Raw genomic sequence first — 18954 nt, 5'->3', positions numbered from 1 at the left:
TTACATGACATCATCAGAACCCAGTTCTCACACCAACAAAAGGCTAGGATACCCTCAACACAGCAGAAAAGAAAAAGAAATGTTTGTACTTCAAATCACTTAACATGATCATGTTAAAGGATAATAAAAAGGACATAAATAATTCCATCGAAGAAATACAGGACAACAGATGTAAAGAGATAGAAGCCCTTATAGAGAAAACAAAAAAATCACTTAAAGAAGTACAGAGGACCATAAGGAGACCATAGGCAAATGGATGAAACTAGAAAATATCATCCTGAGTGAAGTAACACAAACACAAATAAACACACACAGAGTGCTCTCATTTGTAAGTGGAAATTAGCCCAAGAGCTCAGAATATCCACAAAAAACTCATAAACACTCTGAAGCTTAACAAGAAAGGACAAGGAGGGACGGCTTCAATCCCAATTAGGAGGGGGAAGAAAATTATCATGGGATGCAGATGGAGGAAGGACCGTGTGTGGGAGAGGGGAGTGAAATGGAAATACAGGAGAGCAGGATAAGATGAGGGAAGAGACAGGAGAGAAGCACAGAGGACCAGCGGAATGAATGTAGAAAGAAGGAACATTGGAGGATGGGGGTAACCTCTAGAATGTCCCAGATACATAGGATGCAACAGGTTCTCTGGACCCAACAGTGATGGCATTACCAACATCAATACCAACATTGAAACTGAACCTGAAGACACCACCTGCAGTAGATAGACATGACCACAGTGTAAAGATGGGACCACTCACCCATCTCTTATTAAATCAGTGTTATCCCTGTCTAGTTTAAACGCAGGGTTAAATATGGAGCAGAGGTTGTAAGAAAGGCCATCAGGAGATCTGCAGACACCAAAATGGACACTGTTGCTGATGCTGAGATGTGCTTGCAAACAGGAGTCTGGTGTGGCTGTCCTCCGAGAGGCTCTGCCAGAACCTGACTGATACAGATGCAGATATTCACAGCCAATCATTGAAATGAGCCTACATATCCCAATGGAAGATGTAGGGGAAAGGATTATCGAGCCGAAGGAGACTGTAATTAGCAAAAATATCCATTAACCAGACCCTTCAGGGTTCCCATGGACCTAAACACCAATCTTAGATTATACATGGTCTGGTACCCTACATATGTAGCAGAGGACGGCCTCATCTCACATCAGTGGAAGGGGAAGGACTTGTTCCTTTGGATGCTTGATGCCCCAGAGAAAAGTGATTCAGAGAAGAATGATTCTAGAGGGTGATGAAAGAATGAATGTGGCTTGCTGAGTCACCCACCTAGAGACAAAAAGGAGGAATATGTGAAGGTGGGGTTTATAGAAAGGTGGTAATATTTGAAATATAAACAAATGCAATGGTTATTAATACTACTAATAAAGGAGTGGTATCTTCCATACACTACTTTACTGTACAGGTTAGCTTGGAACATTTATTGTTGCCTAGATTCATATTTCTTCCTACTGTACCTGATATCTTGTTTCTCTGAGGAGTGTACTCGTAGATCTTCCTCTTCATTCAAAGAAGGCATAACACTTAACTCCTTTCTCAAGCAAAGGCGATTGTAGATATGTCTGTAAACGGCAGGAAGTATTTGTACAATCTAATTGGGGGTCACAAAAAGAATTATTTACAAGCAAAGCTTGTAACGTAAACAGTTTGTGTTCAGTCAACTTACCAGTATTGAAAGCATCCCAGGACTTCTGGGCAGGCAACTGCATACGATGTCAAGAGACATTTAGAATTTCAATATATGTGACAAGAGAAAATACTTTCCATTGTTTATCATACTCAATATTTCAAAAATATCATCACGGAATGAATATTAAAAGCTTTAGGACCAGAAGAAATAGTGAGTGAGACATCAAGGCAGAAGCGTCACAGTAACACCTGAAACTCACATGGAATTCTAATATCAATCCCATGCATTCTATGCTCTATTCAAATCCTATCACATGTTTATTCCCTAACACAGTCCCCCAATGATTTTCTAGTCCCTGCAGTTTCTGAGGAGCAAGGGTGTGGATCAGCCTTTCACATTCGGTTATGGGGTTCCAAGACACATCACTGCACCAATGCAGGTGTAAGAGGCGCTTGACTACCCAGTCTCCGAAGCACCCTTTGCCCTTTCCATTAATTTTGCTACTTCAGGAGTCACTTGTCATGACCCCTGACAGTGTGCACAAAACAGGTAGCACTCCGGACTCAAAGGAAGAGAGTCGATATGGTTCCTCCTCTTTCAGAAAGCTTGGATGATCGCCCGCTACTACAAGCAAAACTGACAAGTGAGGCATCTCCTGGCTGGTCCGTGCAGACCTCGAGACTGCCCCGTGCAGACCTCGAGACTGCCCCGTGCAGACCTCGCGACTGTCCCATTCAGACCTCGCAACTACCCCGTGAAGAATTTGAGACTGCCCCATGGAGACCTCGCTACTGCCTCGTGCAAACTGGAGGACAGCCCCTCTCGAGCTTTGGTTGTTTCCTGAGATCAATGGTCACTCGAGATTTCCCTGCTTTGCCTTCCGGACTTGTCCACATTCTCGGGAGAGAGAGAAACACTCAAAAGATACAGCTCGACTGATGCTCACAATGACTCACCACTGCCGAGTCCTTTCACTGCCCCTTCACGGGGTAGTGTTTAGAGAGGACAGAGAGCCTCATCCCGGACTTTACCCTCTGACAATGCACCAGCGATTTCCCAGCCTCCATAGCCTGGGAACCCCTTCAGAGTCCCCCGAGATGATTATAACCCCGGAGTGCAGCAGGGGAATCAGTGGAAGGATTCCCAGCCTCCACAGCCTGGAAGCTCATTCAGTGTCCCCCAAGCAGATTATAACACCGGACTCCAATGGGGGAAGCACTTGAAGGGTTTCCAGGCTCCGCCCTCTGAGACCACCTTCAGTGTCCCCCAACCAGATTATAACATCCTACCCCAACGGGGGAAGCACTTGAACAGCAGAGACCCGAGCGACTTTCGACCTCCAGGACTACTTAGACGGACTCGACACAAGTTCAGATGCCCAAAACCCTATGAAGAGCAGAGATTCAAAAAACCTGATGCTCGTGTTACAGAAATGCTGCAGAAACTCAAAGATCATATAAAGGCTTCAGTGAGTAAGAGGGCCCTAGACCCCTGAAATTAACTGACAGAGAAGAAGAAATGGACAGTTCCACTTCCTCTGAGGGTTCCTGAGGGCATGAGTAATCCACTGACCAAGGATAGTAGATCACTGAGTAACCCACTTGCATAATATATATGTCGTATGTATGTAGTAATGTGTATAGTATGTATGTGAGTAATATATGTGTATATATGTAGTACGTATGTATGTATGAATGTATGTATGTATGTATGTATGTATGTATGTATGTACACCCATGTGCAGTGACCCACGGAGGTCAGAAGAGGGCATCAGACTCCCTAGAGTTGGGCACCATCTGATATAGTTGCTGGTAACTGAACCCGGGTCCTCTGAGAGGAATGCAATCCATTTTAACCGACATTACTTCAGTTTCTCATCATTTGTGAAACATCTTACCATCCATTGTGTCTTGTACTCTGCAGTGTTCGTTTCTTGGTGCAATGGTGTCCCTTCAGTCAGGCTGGGTTTTGACGGTCTGTTGAACATGTAAGTCCGTCATGGCAGAAGGATAGCGTGGGGGGGTTCTCTGATGCAAAGAGGGACATTGCACTAACTGCTCAGTCACTGTCTCTGCTGGCCTGCACTCTGCAGCAAGTGCCTCCTGCGAAGACAACAGCTTTCCGTGTTGCCTGAGCTGACAGCCTTGCAGCCTCCTCTAGGTCCTCCTCTGTACATCCCCAGGGGATCATCCTGAGGGATCCCTGAAAGGAAATCCCTGATAAAATTTCTCCAGTGCTTACTAAAACCTCAGGCTAAAGCCCAAACGCCTGGTTGGGAAATAAAACCAGCTCCCAGTCAACCACAGCCTGACATCGGGTCCCATCCATCCTGCCTGCCATTCAGCCCACTGATGCTTCTATTCTGATAGGGTCAATGATCATATTGGATTAGAGGCCCAGCACACTCCAGGGTGGCCTTCATTATAACCACTTACATCTACAATGACTCTACTTCCAATGGATATCACATCCTGAGCAGCCAGGAGTTAGGATGAAAAGAGAGGCTGGTGCATAAGCCAGACACTCACCCTGTCTGGGATACTGACTTACTTTATTAAATGATTAAAAATATATAAAAAATTCGAGAAGTTTGCACCCGAAGAATGGATTAGCACTTTCATGTCTATAATTCCTTCACCTGCTCTCTATAAGCACCTACTACCAGGGACTCAGATAAGCCAGAATTCATTTCCTGTTTCCACTCTAGATAAGGCACAGGTATCCCGTCGAAAACTGCTATTCTGAGACTTTAGGAAACCTGTTGGAGACATCAGTTCAGGAAGCCAGATGCCCTCGCCAAGACCTTCGAGATGGGTCTTCACAGAGATGGCAGATTTGGAAAGACAACAAGGTTGAAGACATGATGCCTTTCTTGCTAAGGAATTGGAGACCTGCCCTTCAGAGAAGATGGCTTCAAAGAATGAAGTCTTCAAGCACCTCTCCTTGGAACAAGTGCTTGTTCCTATGGGGGTTGGGGAGGACGGCTGCATTTCAACCTCAGGCACTGGAGAGTGACGGGTCCAGAACTTCTCGAGTCGGCTCAGCATGCGATGACTTAGGTGGAGAACCACTAGCTTCCTCACTTCAACTAGCCCAAGGAAGGATGCTCTGCTCTGTCTCACTGCCTTGGAAAGACACCTTCATTCCTGTTGTTCATGCCCAAGGCTTCCTATGGTCCTCACCTGTTTGCTTCTGAGTCAGCTGAGGTGTGTTGACATACCTCACTGTGTGCAAGCTTTCCTTAAGAGCTCTAAACCCCCAACCCGTCCTGTACACTCCATGTCTATTGTTCTATTTAGCTTGCTTTTATTCTTCAACAAAACATGAGCAGGAAGTGGATATCGCAAATGGCTAATGCTTGCAGTCTTCTAAAGTTGAGGCCCAGGTGAACGAAATGAATTGTGGGCAGTACCTCACACAGACAGATCTTTATGCCTATTTTATTTGCTTTCTATGATGTTTAAAATGTCGTGTTTGGGGGCAGGAAATTACAAAATGGTAGCAGCAACGACCCATCGTGTGTCTCTGTTAAGGTTTGTTTTATTCAAAGTGACAAACGCTCCTCCCATGACTCCATATTGAAGGAGGTAAAGAGGTGAGCTTGGTCCATGAAACGATGGCCTTAGGACCCAGGGCTGGTGGTTGTCTTCCCCAGGTTTTCCTTCAAATATATCTTGTCACCAACCGGTTATAGCTGTGGTTCACAACCTGCGTGTGGGTCACGATCCCTTTGACAAACTTCAGTCTCCAAAATGATTCCCGACTACGATTCATAACAGAAGGAAAATTACAACCATGAAGTAGCAACAAGAATAATTGTGTCATCAAGGGTCGTAACAACATAGGAACTGTGTTAAAGGGGACAGCATTAGGAAGGTAGATCACTGACTTATAGTCCAAAAAAGAGCTTCTAGTTATGGGCCAAGTAAACAAAATACAGGATCTCCAGCATGCCAGGATCATGGGATAAAATGCAAGCTGGGGAGATAGTTTTGTGGGAAGAAGTGCCTGCTGTGATATTACCAGCACGTGCATGAAGTCCATAACCCATGATTGGAGGGATAATGACAGGACACATGGAGGGTCCCACAGCTCCAGCCACACATATAGCAGAGGATCGCATTGTCTGCATCAATAGGAGGAGAAGCCCTTGGTCCTGTGAAGGGTCAGTTCCCCAAAGTGGGGGAATGCCAGGGTGTTGAGTTGGGAGTGGGTGGGAAGAAAAGCATCCTCACAGGAGCAGGGGGAAAGAGAAAGGGAGAGAGGGGATCCAGGAAAGAGGATAACATTTGAAATATAAATACATAAAATTCCAATAAAAAAGAGACAGGAAGTGTTTATTTTGACCCATTGTTTGAGCTGGTACCATCCGTCATGATGGGGAAAACAGAGCAACTGGAGTGTGTTGGTCACATTGCAGAACTGGAGGGTGTTCAGCTTTCTTTCTTTCTTTCTTTCTTTCTTTCTTTCTTTCTTTCTTTCTTTCTTCCTTTCTTTCTTTCTTTCTTTGTCTCTTTCTTTCTTTCTCTCTTTCTTTCTTTGTCTCTTTCTTTCTTTCTTTCTTTCTTTTATTCTTTCTTTGTTTCCTTGTTTTAAATTCCATATATGGGTGTTTCCCTAGCTTTTATGTATCTGTATAAAAGAAACATATACAGAAGCCACAAGAAACTTAGGGAAGAAAAGCAGGTATAGCTGTCAATAAGACATGGGAGGCCACAGGGCTCAAGTCGGTTTCCCTCACGATCACATGTGTACTCATCAATACAGGAGACAGGAGCAGGGCACAGAACTGAACAAGAGTAATCAATGCTTGTGAGCCACCATGTTGGTGCCAGGGTCTGAACTCAGGTCTTCTGAAAGAGCAGTAACGGTTCTCAACTACCAAGACACCTCTCCAGTCACACACAATCATTGTTTATACAGCCCCCCAAACACAGCACCACTTGATGTGTGTAAACACGCATACTAGACACGCGGTGTGATTTATTTGTGTGAATGTTCAGTCAATGTGATATAAACGCTCTTGTGTTCATAAATATTGGCATCACCATTTTCACTTGGAAGTTCTCTTCATTCTCAGCTTTGGTGTTTACATACATCATCTAGAGAGGAACCGCCCTGACAGCCTACCCCTGCCTCCCCCCATTTGCAACTATGCCTGCCTTTCTGCACTAAGTTAAACACCACCTCAGACTCTACTCTTTCATTTTGTTCAGTGTAGTAGACTCTCCAAAACCATAAAATGGAATCCCAGATGCAGAGGGAAGAAGTTTTGCTGTTTGTTACTTTGTTTGCTCTTAGTTGCTTTTTCCCACTTCCACTGGTTTGAACTTGTGTCCCATTCAGTGGCAGGTACTTAATTCAGCCAGCATTTTGAGAAGGGCTGTGGGTGGAGTGTGATAAAAGGAAAATTACTGGAGAGAACTCACTGGGATTTTGACGATTAATACACAGTGTTTATTGACTTGATTTTTCAGTTACACAGAACCCTGGAGGGCACTGACTGGAACTAAAACTTCATATCTGACAATTTGTTCGAAGGAAATAAAAAGCTTTAAAGACTAAATTGATCCAACAAAATAGCCCTAAGTTGTAATGATTTACCCTGTATAAAGAGAAATTTTGAACTTATTTTAAAAAAAATGAATTTGATGTTTTTGTTTAACAATTTCATATTCTTACACAATGAGTTTTAGTCATTACCTTTCTGTATTTCCCTTTAAAATTCCTCTCCCTCATCCCCCTCCCTCATTCTCCCATCATCTCCTACAGTTCTCCCTTGCTTCCTCCCTCATCCTTGTCCGTCATCCCATTGGTCAACCCCTTCTCTCACGCCATTCCCTCTCCAATTGGTACCGATATTCTGAATAAGTCCCCCCTCCTATTTGATGTCTCCTTTCTGCGTGTAATCCCTAAGTCTAATTAATTACATGAGTACAGAGGAATTCGACAGAACAACTTATCTACGGGTACAGGAATGAAGAAGGGAGTGAGGCAGAAATTTCTGGTTACTTTGGAGACTCAACTGTGTCATGGATGATGTTCTGGAAACTGTCTTAGGGGAGGATGCTTTGCTGAGAGCAAACACATCGTGTTTCTGGTAGCTGCCTGGGAAAAGGGCATGTGATGTTTAGAAAGGGTACGAGTATAACCCTGGACAACAGTGGACAACACCACGGCATTGGCTTGCCTTGCCACTCTTCGCTGATGCTCAATGGACTTTGATGACACTGGTCTTCATTGACATGCTGTTGCATTGATTCACCTTTACATCTTCACTGACCATTGTTTGTCATGACTTTGTAGAGAGAAAAGCACCAGAGAAGATCTTTTGGTGACATTGCGGTGGCTTCTTGCTGCCTCCTCGAACCCAGGCCAATTGGAAGAGCTCGTCAATTTCTTCTGGGTTGAAATGTCCATGGTGGTTCCTGAATGGTGTTTGCAAGTAGATCGACCTACTTCTGGTGATTCACGTACACTGAACTGATATCCTGATGATGAAGATTGAAATTGCCCGAGAGAACTATTTGTAAGAAGGTCCACATCGTCCTTTGATTGGCATATTATCCTTTCCTTTCCACTAGCTCTGGTGGGTGGTGGACTAGAGGAAGGGTAAAGGGTATAAAAACTCTTACTAAAATAGGTCTTGAAAAATCTAAGCCTGCAGGATAGAACCCTCCTCCAATAAATGTTGATTGCCAAGGGAGGGGAGGGTCTTCATGGCCTCTCCCATCTGTGATGAAGTGTTGAGGGGCCCAGTCTTGTGCCCGTGACCATAGCCGCCATCAGTTTAAGAGTTCAATGACTAGGTCCAATCTAAAAGATGTCCTTTTGCTGTCCCCTTCCCCATCTTCTGGTTCTTATATTCCTTCCACCCACTCTTTCATGATGTTCTCTGAGCTGTGGAGGAGAAGACTTAGCTGTCCTATTTCCACCTGAACAGTCCAACACCACTGATTCCCAGCACTTTGTCCAGCTGTACGTCTCTACCATGGTAGTCAGAGGCTTCTAGTCTGATGAGAGCTGAGTGCAACCCTGATCTGTAGATATAAATATGGATGTTTGGAAGGAAGTTCGACAATGTATTTAGCATTAGGTTCTTTCATAGGGCCTATATCACCCTAACCATAGGTTCTTGACCAGTTTGCAGAAACTGGTGTGTATTCTCTCGTGTGGCATATGCCTTGTATCCGATTGGAAAGCCACTGGTTGCTCCCATGACTGTGATGCCACTAACACATTAGGGGCACATCTTGCCTGACATTTTAGCTTGAATGGTTCACCCCCGTGTAAGGTTGTAGAAAATTTTCTCCCCAGGAAGCCTACATAGCACTTTCTTGAAACATGAAGGTTAGCCATTATAGAGGATGCTTCCACCTCAACTTCAGATTGACCCTTCTGTGACTTGTGACCAAAAGGATTCAGTATCCTCAGAAATATGGTCTTACCATCAAGTTCTGGAGGGCTACGAAGAACAATAGCAACAACCTGTAAAGTTATGAGGGCTTTTGGGATCTCGTTGGTCAGCAATTTTCAGAAAGACATTCCACATCTAGCCCTGAGATTTTTGTTTAATTTTGGTTTCCTGATGTTCTGATAAATACACTCACCAAAGCCAGCTTGGGAAGGGAAATCTTCATTTTATCTTATCTGTTCCAGCCCATCATCAAGGAAAACCAAGACAGGATTGTGAAACAGGAACTACAGAGACTGCTCACTGGCTTGCTTGTAAGCTCACATTCAACTACCTTTACAGAGTCCAGACCCACCCACATAGGGAGGTTCTGCCCACAGTAGACCAGGCTCTCCAACATCAGTGACCAGTCAAGAAAATGCCACCTGGACATAATCAAGGCCAATCTGATGGAGGAAGCTCTTCCAGGGAGGTTCTTTCCTCCAAGACTAGTCATCACAAGAAATCAATGAAAATAAAAAAGAAAAGAAATCAATAGCTTCAGGGGGAGCATGGCTTATCCATGGAGGGTGCCTCCATATGAACGCAACAGTTGATCTTGTAGATATATTCTGTAACATGTTTTATAACCCCTCTCACCAAACCCCATTCTAACCTAATCACCTAAGGGGAGACGGAGTGGAAAGTAAGTTTTAAAAAAATAATTGGAGCAGAAGGAAATGCTTCTTGTAAATGAAGCAAAAAAGGAAGCATTTCTGCATTCCTAGATGCTTTCCTCGCATCATCTGTGCAAAGATAATGAAAACCGTTACGTTCCAGGTACAATAATTTCCAATGTTACAAATCATATAAATAATACTGCTTATCATTCATAAAACACATTGGCACTAATCGTTTTGATGTGTTTTTCTAACTCACTCCTAGTGTAGATCTGATGAACTGGAATTTTTCGCCTGCTCATTTATACATGAGGGAAGTGAGGTTTAAACGTCGAGCCAATTTCCCAATACTCTAAGCTAATAAATGGCAGAGTAAGACAGCCGCACTTTCTCTGGCTTCATGGCGTGGCCTCGTGAGAAATGCAAGTCAGGGTACCTTGGCAGGGAATTCCAAGGATCAGTACATGGCAGCTGAAAGTTGTCTTGGATGCAAGACTGGGAATGAGGCTCAAGTCAGCCGACCCCAGCTCAGGATTCCAGAAACAGAACACCAGAATATATTACAGAGCGAGGAGACTAAACTAAACATCTGGGAGTCCTCAGCAGATTGTACACATCCAGGGCTGAGGGTTCATAATTATGTTGGTCTTTGTGGAGGTGGAAAGGAACAATTATTTAGATCCCCACCTCCTAATATGTGCTACTACAGTGGAGGCAATGCCTTAAGTCAAAGGTTTTTTGTTTTGTTCCTGTGTGTGTGTGTGTGTGTGTGTGTGTGTGTGTGTGTGTGTGTGTGTGTGTGAGTGTGTGTACATACATGCATGTGCAGTGTATAATGTAGGGACTAATCCATTTTCTCTTCCACCTTATTCATTGAAGCAGCATTTCTCAGTCAAACCCAGAGGTCACCAATATGACTAGTCTTGACAGCTGTCTTTCCCTGGGGATCTGCCCTTTCTCTACCTCCCTGGACTGGGATTCTGTGTAGGCCACAATGCCTACCAATCATTTACCTGAGACCTGTGTGCCATCTCCTCAACTGCTAAGGTTCAAGTCCCGGTGTTGGACCCATCTCCTTTACTTTTGTTTTATTATTCTTTTTTTTTTCTGTCTTGGTCATAATATCAGAACCAGGTTAAGGTATGACTGGCTCACTCAATCACTCACTCAAATCTCTCCACACAAATGTGTTCTAATAAGGAGGAGGACCCTGCTGACTCTCTGTCCTGTAAAGTCTTACCTTAACAGATGAGTTAAAGGATGGGATTATCCTAGTGAGTGATTGTGGACGCTGTTTTTGAGGTTGAGGGAGGCTGGCAAATGAGGGACCACAGCTGAGTCACTTATAATAACAGGTACAATGCTGAGTGTGGTAGTCAATACCTATATTCTCAATACTCGCGAAGATCACAAGTTCAAATCCAGCCTGGGCTACATTGTAAGTCCAAAGACAGCCTGGGCTACATCGTAAATCAAGGCCAGCCTGGGCTACAGAGTAAGTCCATGGCCAGCCTGGGCTACATAGCAAGTCCAAGGCCAACCTGGGCTACATAGAATGTCCAAGTTCTGCTTGGCCTATTACATGACACTTCTCCAAACAACAACAGGTTTTTTTTTTCCTTTTTCGTTTCTGTCTCTCCTATTTCCTCTACACTGATACCAGTGCTGTAGTTTGGGAGTGTGGGGGAGAAGTTTCATCATGTCTGATGGTCCAGGATCTCCCAAGCAGCACGGCAAACCAAACAGTGCAGCAAACAAGTCTGTTTCGATTGTTGCAGAAAAATATGACACATGGGAAGTGCTGTCTGAAGAAATGGCTCTAAGATGGGATGACACCTCAGGAGACTGGGCTTGGATCTTGTGCTAGTTTCCTCCTGATAAAAACAATGATGTTCTCAACCAGAGTCTGTGTTGGGAATACAATGCTGTGCTTCCATTTCAACACTGCATAATCTCCATATGGCCACCCTGGAAATCTTGTCTGATATTAAACAGATTATAGGAGAGACAAGTTGAGTATAAACACTGTCATTAAAAAGGGTTTAAACGATGAATATATTTTTTTCTAAATTTTTGTCTGTGGTACCAGGTTCAGTGTTCTGCATAGGCTCTAAAACAGGGCAATTTATTTTTTATTTATTTATTTTTAATCGCCAGATTAAATGGACCTTATATTTTTCTATCTAGGTCTAATCGAGACGACAAAAAACCATTCTTTGCTTGAAAAAAGAAAACTAATTGTGTTTCTTTGGCTTTTTTTGTTAATTTCTTATTTTAAGTGTTTTGGGGTTCATTTTAACAATTATTTTTTCATTGAATTAATTACATTCTTACTTTCCAGTGTAGATAAAAATTTAGGTTTCTGGTCTTTGTTTCTTATCTAAGAATTAGTGTAAATAAAGTTTCCTCTTAGCACATTCATAGTTACGTCTCATATTTTTTGATAGTCTGTTTCCTATCTTAGTCTTTTTTTCTTACTGTTACATAGTTTCATTATTTCTTGACATCTGTATTACTTGTGAATGTGTAATTTAATGTTTCTGGACTGGGAGACTCCTGTTGTCTCTCATTGAAGACGTCTATTTTAGTTTTGTTGAATTATCAGAACACATCCCATGGGGCTGGAGATGCAGCTCAGTGGACAGAGTGCTCACTTGGCTCTCACAAAGCTCTGGGCTCCACCTACAGTACCTCATCAGCCTGGTGCGGTGGTACATGCCCAGAGTACCATTACCAGGAGGAGAACCAGGAGTTCACAATCATCCTCGTGTGCATAGTGTGTTTGAGGCCAGCTGGGCTACATGAAACCTGTATAAACAAATATGTCCCACAAGACATCCTTTCTTAGGCATTTGCCACACTTTGTTCTGTGGTTTCTGAGTGTCTGAAAAGTCCAGGGTACTTGAAGGAAAAGAACATCCTGGTGCTACTAGGGACTCTCAGTCAGGGACATTGGCTGGTGGAGCCATATCATCCCAGCTGGTTTTCTGCTTGCTTCTGTTGCTGATGGACTGATCCTGGTCCATAGCTGTCGCACCCACCTTGTCCTGTAAGGAAGACGCAACACCATCAGATCCTTGTCAACAGCATTTATTGCAGGACACCTTCATTGCTGATACGGGGAACCCAAGCAGCAAGATCACTCGCCTTATATAGACAACAGGCTGAGGCTATGCTAATTTTCCTTCAGGGATTGGCAGAGCATGAATCAACTCATTAGCATGATACAGCTCCCTCATTAGCATATTACTGGCCAACTGATGCCAGCTGCAAAGCCTCCCCATGCACAGTACCGTTGCTTACCACAGGAGGGCCTACATCCCCCATTTTTTGTTTAATAAAATGACTGGTCAAGATCTGGGTGTCACATCAATCTTGTCATTGCTCCTGTCTTAGGTCGTTCTTATCCAGACTCGGCCTTATCCGTCGTAGAGTTACCCTATTGCCACCGGGCCCAATGTATTAGGTTGGTACGAGCTCGAGCAAAGCTGCGTGTTTTTGGATACAATGACTCCAAATGACAGTGACAAAAATGATCTAGGGCACACTCTTGATCTTTCAAAGAGGCCAGCCATATATTTGGAGAAGCACCCTTTTTAATGATGGTCATAGCCTGGTAAACAACCACTTTTGTCTGGCATGTTCTCTTTTTGAATGGCCAATAAGCCAGAGACCTACTCCGCCTCCCAGGAGGACAATAACTCCCCAGGCAAACATGCCTGCCCATTCCTTGACAAAGGGAGAAAGTATTGGTAATCCATGAGGTAATGTCTTCAACTGTGTTGGGGTCCAGCCCCATGCTGCTGAGGACAGCAATACGCATCAGCAATTGTCTTGATTGTTGCTCTGCTTTCATGGACCAGTTTCCTTTCAGGTAATTTGAGATTACTTTGCACTGTTGAATATGCTGAGAAAAGTTAACTCGCAATGGAATAGAGCATAAACTCTAAAAGAGGAAACACAAGACAGCTGCGTCATATGATACAGTGCTTCAAATTGATCTTGAGCTAAATCTATCCTTTGATTGTATAATAGAAGGCCAGATGCCAAATGGGTATTAAATTCTTCGTGCATCTCTAGCGCCACTGCAGTTCTTTCTACAATCTGATTGACAGTCTCAGCCGTCTGTATTTGATTGGTCATAGCGATTGCAGCTGTGGTAGCTGCGCCAGCAGACAGCACAATGGATGAAATTATGGCTGCTGTAATTCCAGAATCTCTTTTAGCTCTCAGCAAATTAATAGGAAAGCTATCTGGGATTGCCTTCACTGGGATTGGCACAAAGGAGGGAATCTTAACCATCACTGCGGTGTCATTGGTGCCATCCCATCATTCAGCCATATAGCAGACTACATAAGAGCTATTATAATTTAAAACACCATTGTTGACATTAGTGCTTATCAGAAAGAAAAAAGGTGATCTAACACATACTGAAGTACTAGGGGCAGTATTATTTGCCAAGAGGTTATTATATTGAACATTGGTCAACCTGGTATCATTTTTTCTGGTAGCTGAAACATTATACACCACAAAGTTCTACCCATCAACCTAGCAAAGGGGGTCAGGGATGTATATGCCCCTTTCACATTGGACAGCACCCATTGAAACTAAGGCATGAGATTATGCTTGCCAGTCTTATTCTCAAAACAGTAGAATTGTTATGAACTGGCATGGGTACCAGCCAGGATCTGGCAATAGACCACAGGGTGAGCGAATTAACCAGTATTACCATTCCCAGTAGTAATAATAGGGTTCGTAGTCTCATCTTCAGGAAGAGCAGAAGGCAAACTTAGAGTCAAGCACTCAGGCAAACATATTGGATTCTCATGATTTCTGCGGAAAAACACAAACAGCTCCCCTAGATCTCAAAATCACGGGATCTGGGCCACGCCATTTATCAGTTTAGACATCCTTCCACTTTACATCTGCATTAGTTATAGGTGTAGTAGTAGCATTGCGATCTGCAGTAGAGCGGCCATGCGCATCCAGAATTAAGAAATATAGAGTAAAAAGAGCCAAAGAAAGTTGTTCTTTTGGTGTTCGTCCGCTGGCAATTCCCTCTTTTTGTTTTTTTATAAGCTCTTTTAAGGCACGATGTACCCTTTCCACAATTCCTTCACATTGGGGGTTGTATGGGAATCCTGTAGTATGTTTTTTCTGCATTGTCCGGCAAAATGCCTGAAAGGACTTTGCAGTGTAGGCAGGCCCGTTGTCTGTCTTGCGACTTCAGTCTTTCCCCAGTCTGCCAATTCCTCTAAGCAATGGCTAATGGGATTACGAGCTTTTTCACCCGTCATCAGAGTAGCATGTATAATACTGGAACATGGTATCAACAGAAACATGAGCATATTTTATATTTCCAAATTGAGATATGTGTGTGACATCCATCTGCCAAAGTTTTAGTGGGATCAGAACATGAGGGTTAATCCCCACATGAGGGGGTGGTGAAATTGAACACAACTCTGGCAACGTAACACCACATGACAAGCTGCAGCTCTAGAGATTTTAGATTTTTGTTGAAGAGTAAAAGCAGGTACATGAAACTTTTGATGAAATTCTCTAGTGAGATCAACCAGAGCGGCATGAAAAACAAACTCTGTACGAGTACTAGCATCTACCAGGGTGTTGTTACTGGTCATGGGAGCAGGGAAATTAGTATGGGATCGAATATGTTGTATGAAAATTTTATTTTCTCTGGCCCAAATCAAATTTTGTAATTCTAAAAGAATTTGACATACAGTACTAGTCGACCGAATTGGCCCTGCAATTTCAAGTGAGCGCACAGCATTAACTACATAAGCAGAGTCAGAAATCAAATTAAAAGAATCATGATATCTTTTGAAAACTTCCAATATGATTTTACATTCTGTAATTTGGGGGGTACCTGGACTGTATTGAATTAATACTGGTTCTTGAGAATTAACCATATAGGTACCTACACCTGTTTTGGAGCGATCTGTATAAATATCTAACGCTCCAGACAAAGGCTCTGACGCAGTGATCTTAGGAAAGACCACTGGGTGTTCAGTAAAAAATTGTAGCAACAGATCATTAGGATAATGATTGTCAAACTCTCCATCAAAACTACAGCGTAATATGGCCCAATCATCTATCAAGGTACACAATGTTTCTACCTGAGCAGTTGTATATGGTATAATAATCGTCTTGGGTAAAATACCAAAATGCTGAATACAAGATTTAACGCCTAGCACAGCAAGCTGTGCAACAGCAGAAGGGTAATATTCAAGGGTCTTATTAGGAGAAATATGGGGATATATCCAAAGAAGTGGACCTTGTTGACATAATACTCCTGTAGGCTGACGAAAGGTTCTTAGTATACACAAAAGCAGATCTTCCTTTTCACTGTACCTTCTAAGCATTGTCTTTTCTAAACTTTCTTCTACTTTCCTCAAGGGTAATTGTGCTTCTTGGTTAAAGCACGGGGTGAAGTAAGCTGAGAATCCCCTTTCAGGATCTCAGAAAGTGGTTGTAAAACTAAATTGGGTATTTTCATATATGGTCGAGTCCAATTTATGCTTACAAGTAATTTTTGAAAATGATTTAATGTTTTTAAATGATCTTTTCCAAATTCAATTTTTGGAGGAGAAATACTATGAGGAGTGATTTCAGTTCCTAAATATTCTCCCATTTGGCCCATTTGAACCTTTTCAGGTGCTATGAACAATTGATTGTTTTCAAGCACCTTAATCACTTTCGCATAGGCCACTTCTACGGTGCCACAATCTTTAGCGGAAAGCAAGATATCATCCATAAAATGAATCATTCTTAATTTTGAATTGGTCACGTACAGGCTGTAGGGCTTGTCCTACATAAAGTTGACACATAGAAGGGCTATTTGCCATACCTTGAGGCAAGACCCCCCACTGACACCGCTTATCATGCTCCTCATTATTCGTAGATGGCAAAGTAAATGCAAATCGCACCCTATCTTGCGGGGCAAGAGAGATCGAAAAAAAGCAATCTTTAATATTAATAATAATAATAAGCCATTCTGCAGGAATGCTGGAGAGTAATGGTAAACCTCTCTGTATGGGACCCATTATTTGCATTTGAGAATTAATAGCTCTTAAATCATGTAATATTCGCCATTTTCCAGATTTTTTCTTAATGACAAATATGGCCGTATTCCATGGTGACCTGGTTGGCTGAATATGTCCCAATTGTAATTGTTTGAATACTAATTCAGCAGCAGCAATTAATTTTTCAGAGGATAGAGGTCATTGAGGAACCCATAAAGGCCCCTATCTTTTCCACGTAATGGGTATTCCCCCATCAACGGACCCTTGGAAAAACCCAGACCCGTCCTGTCATGTTTTTTCTTTTGACAGTACTGGGTCAACTCGTCCTTGTAAGTTTTTCCTAGACCTTTCTGGGCACGTTTCCAATTTCTGCCATCTTATCCTTGACTTGCGGAGAGTAATCATTAGTCAGTCTCATGTCTAGATTTATTAAAACATATCTGCCCCACAGTGTCACTGGAATATCTGTAACATAGGGAGTAATCTTTCCGGACCTCCCTTCTGTATCTCTCCATGTCAATTCTTTGGAGCTCATTAAAGGAGCCATTTCGTACCTGAAACCACACAGGGCCTGAGATGATGTTTGCGTAGGCCATCTGGGTGGCCATTCATGAGAAGAGATAATAATACTATCTGCTCCATTGTCCCACAGGCCATGGAATGAACATCCCTCCACAGTCAATGTTAACATTGGACGATCACCCCATTCCAATGAGATAAAGGCAAATCGGGAACCTGTAGATACCAAGCTCCTATCCCTTCTATTCCTATTTTCAGCAGGAAAGCGCTTATGCAAGCTAGGCAGAAGCAGCATTTGAGCGATTCTGTCTCCTGGGGAAATGGCAGTGACTCCCTGGGGGGAGGTTTCCAGCACTTTTACTGTACCTAAATAATCAGGATCAATTACTCCAGGAACAATCTGTAAACCTTCCAGGGCAGAGGAGGAGTGTCCCAACAATAGCCCAAACGTATTTTTAGGGAGGGGTCCTCTAAAATCTGTATCTACAGGCTGCACTCCCATTTGGGGGGTTAGTACGAGTCTGGTGGTGGAGTGAAGGTCCAGTCCTGCGGAGACTTTAATGGCTGTCCTCGGTCCTTCGGGTGGCGAAGGAAAGGCCAATGCCTCTGATTGTCCTGTCCCTGTCTGTCGCCTTGCAGAGCCCCATATATTTGATGGCCCTGGGTACATGGGCCCCATTGTCCATTTTTTTGGCCGTGCACCACCATATCCTGTCGCTAGGGGTCGGCCATCCAAGTCCTTCATAGATCTACACTCAGTTGCCCAGTGCCTTCCCTTTTTACATCGTGGATATAGTCCAGGCTGCTTAGGTCTATCACTAGTTCTCCCCTTATTCCTTTCTGGACACTCTCTTCGATAATGCCCTTTACTGCCACATTTGAAACAGGTATCCGTGATGGTATTTTTCCCTAACTGTACTACAGCTGCTGCTAGGCCAGCATTAGTCAATGGTCCTCCCAGTTTCCTGCAAACTTTCATCCAAACTTCTATATCTTTATGTTTGTATGGTGTTATAGCAGTCCTACATTCTTTTGTACATTGCTCGTACACTAGCTGCTTAATGAGAGGCATGACTGTATCAGGGTCTCCGATGATCTTGGTAGCAGCCTCTACCATGCGGGCCACAAAGTCTGAAAACGGTTCTGTGGGCCCTTGCAGAACCTTGGTAAGGTTCCCGGCGACTGCACCCTTATTAGGCATTGCTTTCCATGCCTTGATGGCTATCTCATCAATTTGGCTATAAACTTGCTCTGGATAGCCAGTCTGGGCTAGAGCGAATCCCCTAGACCCAAAAGCATGTCAGTATCCCAATGTCACCGAGGGTCTACTCATGAGGCCAGATTAAGGCGGCCTGAGTATTAGCGTATTCAAAAAGATAAGATTTCCAATCTAAGTATTGACCTGAGGAGAGGCAGGCTTTAGCTAGACTTCCCAATCCCCAGGGGTGAGGCAATACCTAGCAACAGCCTCAACTTGAGCCATAACAAAAGCTGCACTGACCCCATAGGTTCTGACTGATTCTGCCAATTGCTTCATAGTCTTAAAGTCAACGGGTTCATGATATCTATGCCCGTTAGCATCCAGAAACACTGGAAAACATATATATATATATATATATATATATATATATATATATATATATATATATATATATATAAATTCTCTAATATCTACCTT

Source organism: Rattus norvegicus, chromosome 3, assembly GCF_036323735.1.
Source record: "Rattus norvegicus strain BN/NHsdMcwi chromosome 3, GRCr8, whole genome shotgun sequence".
Classification (NCBI taxonomy): Eukaryota; Metazoa; Chordata; class Mammalia; order Rodentia; family Muridae; genus Rattus; species Rattus norvegicus.
This window is presented reverse-complemented; position numbering follows the sequence as displayed.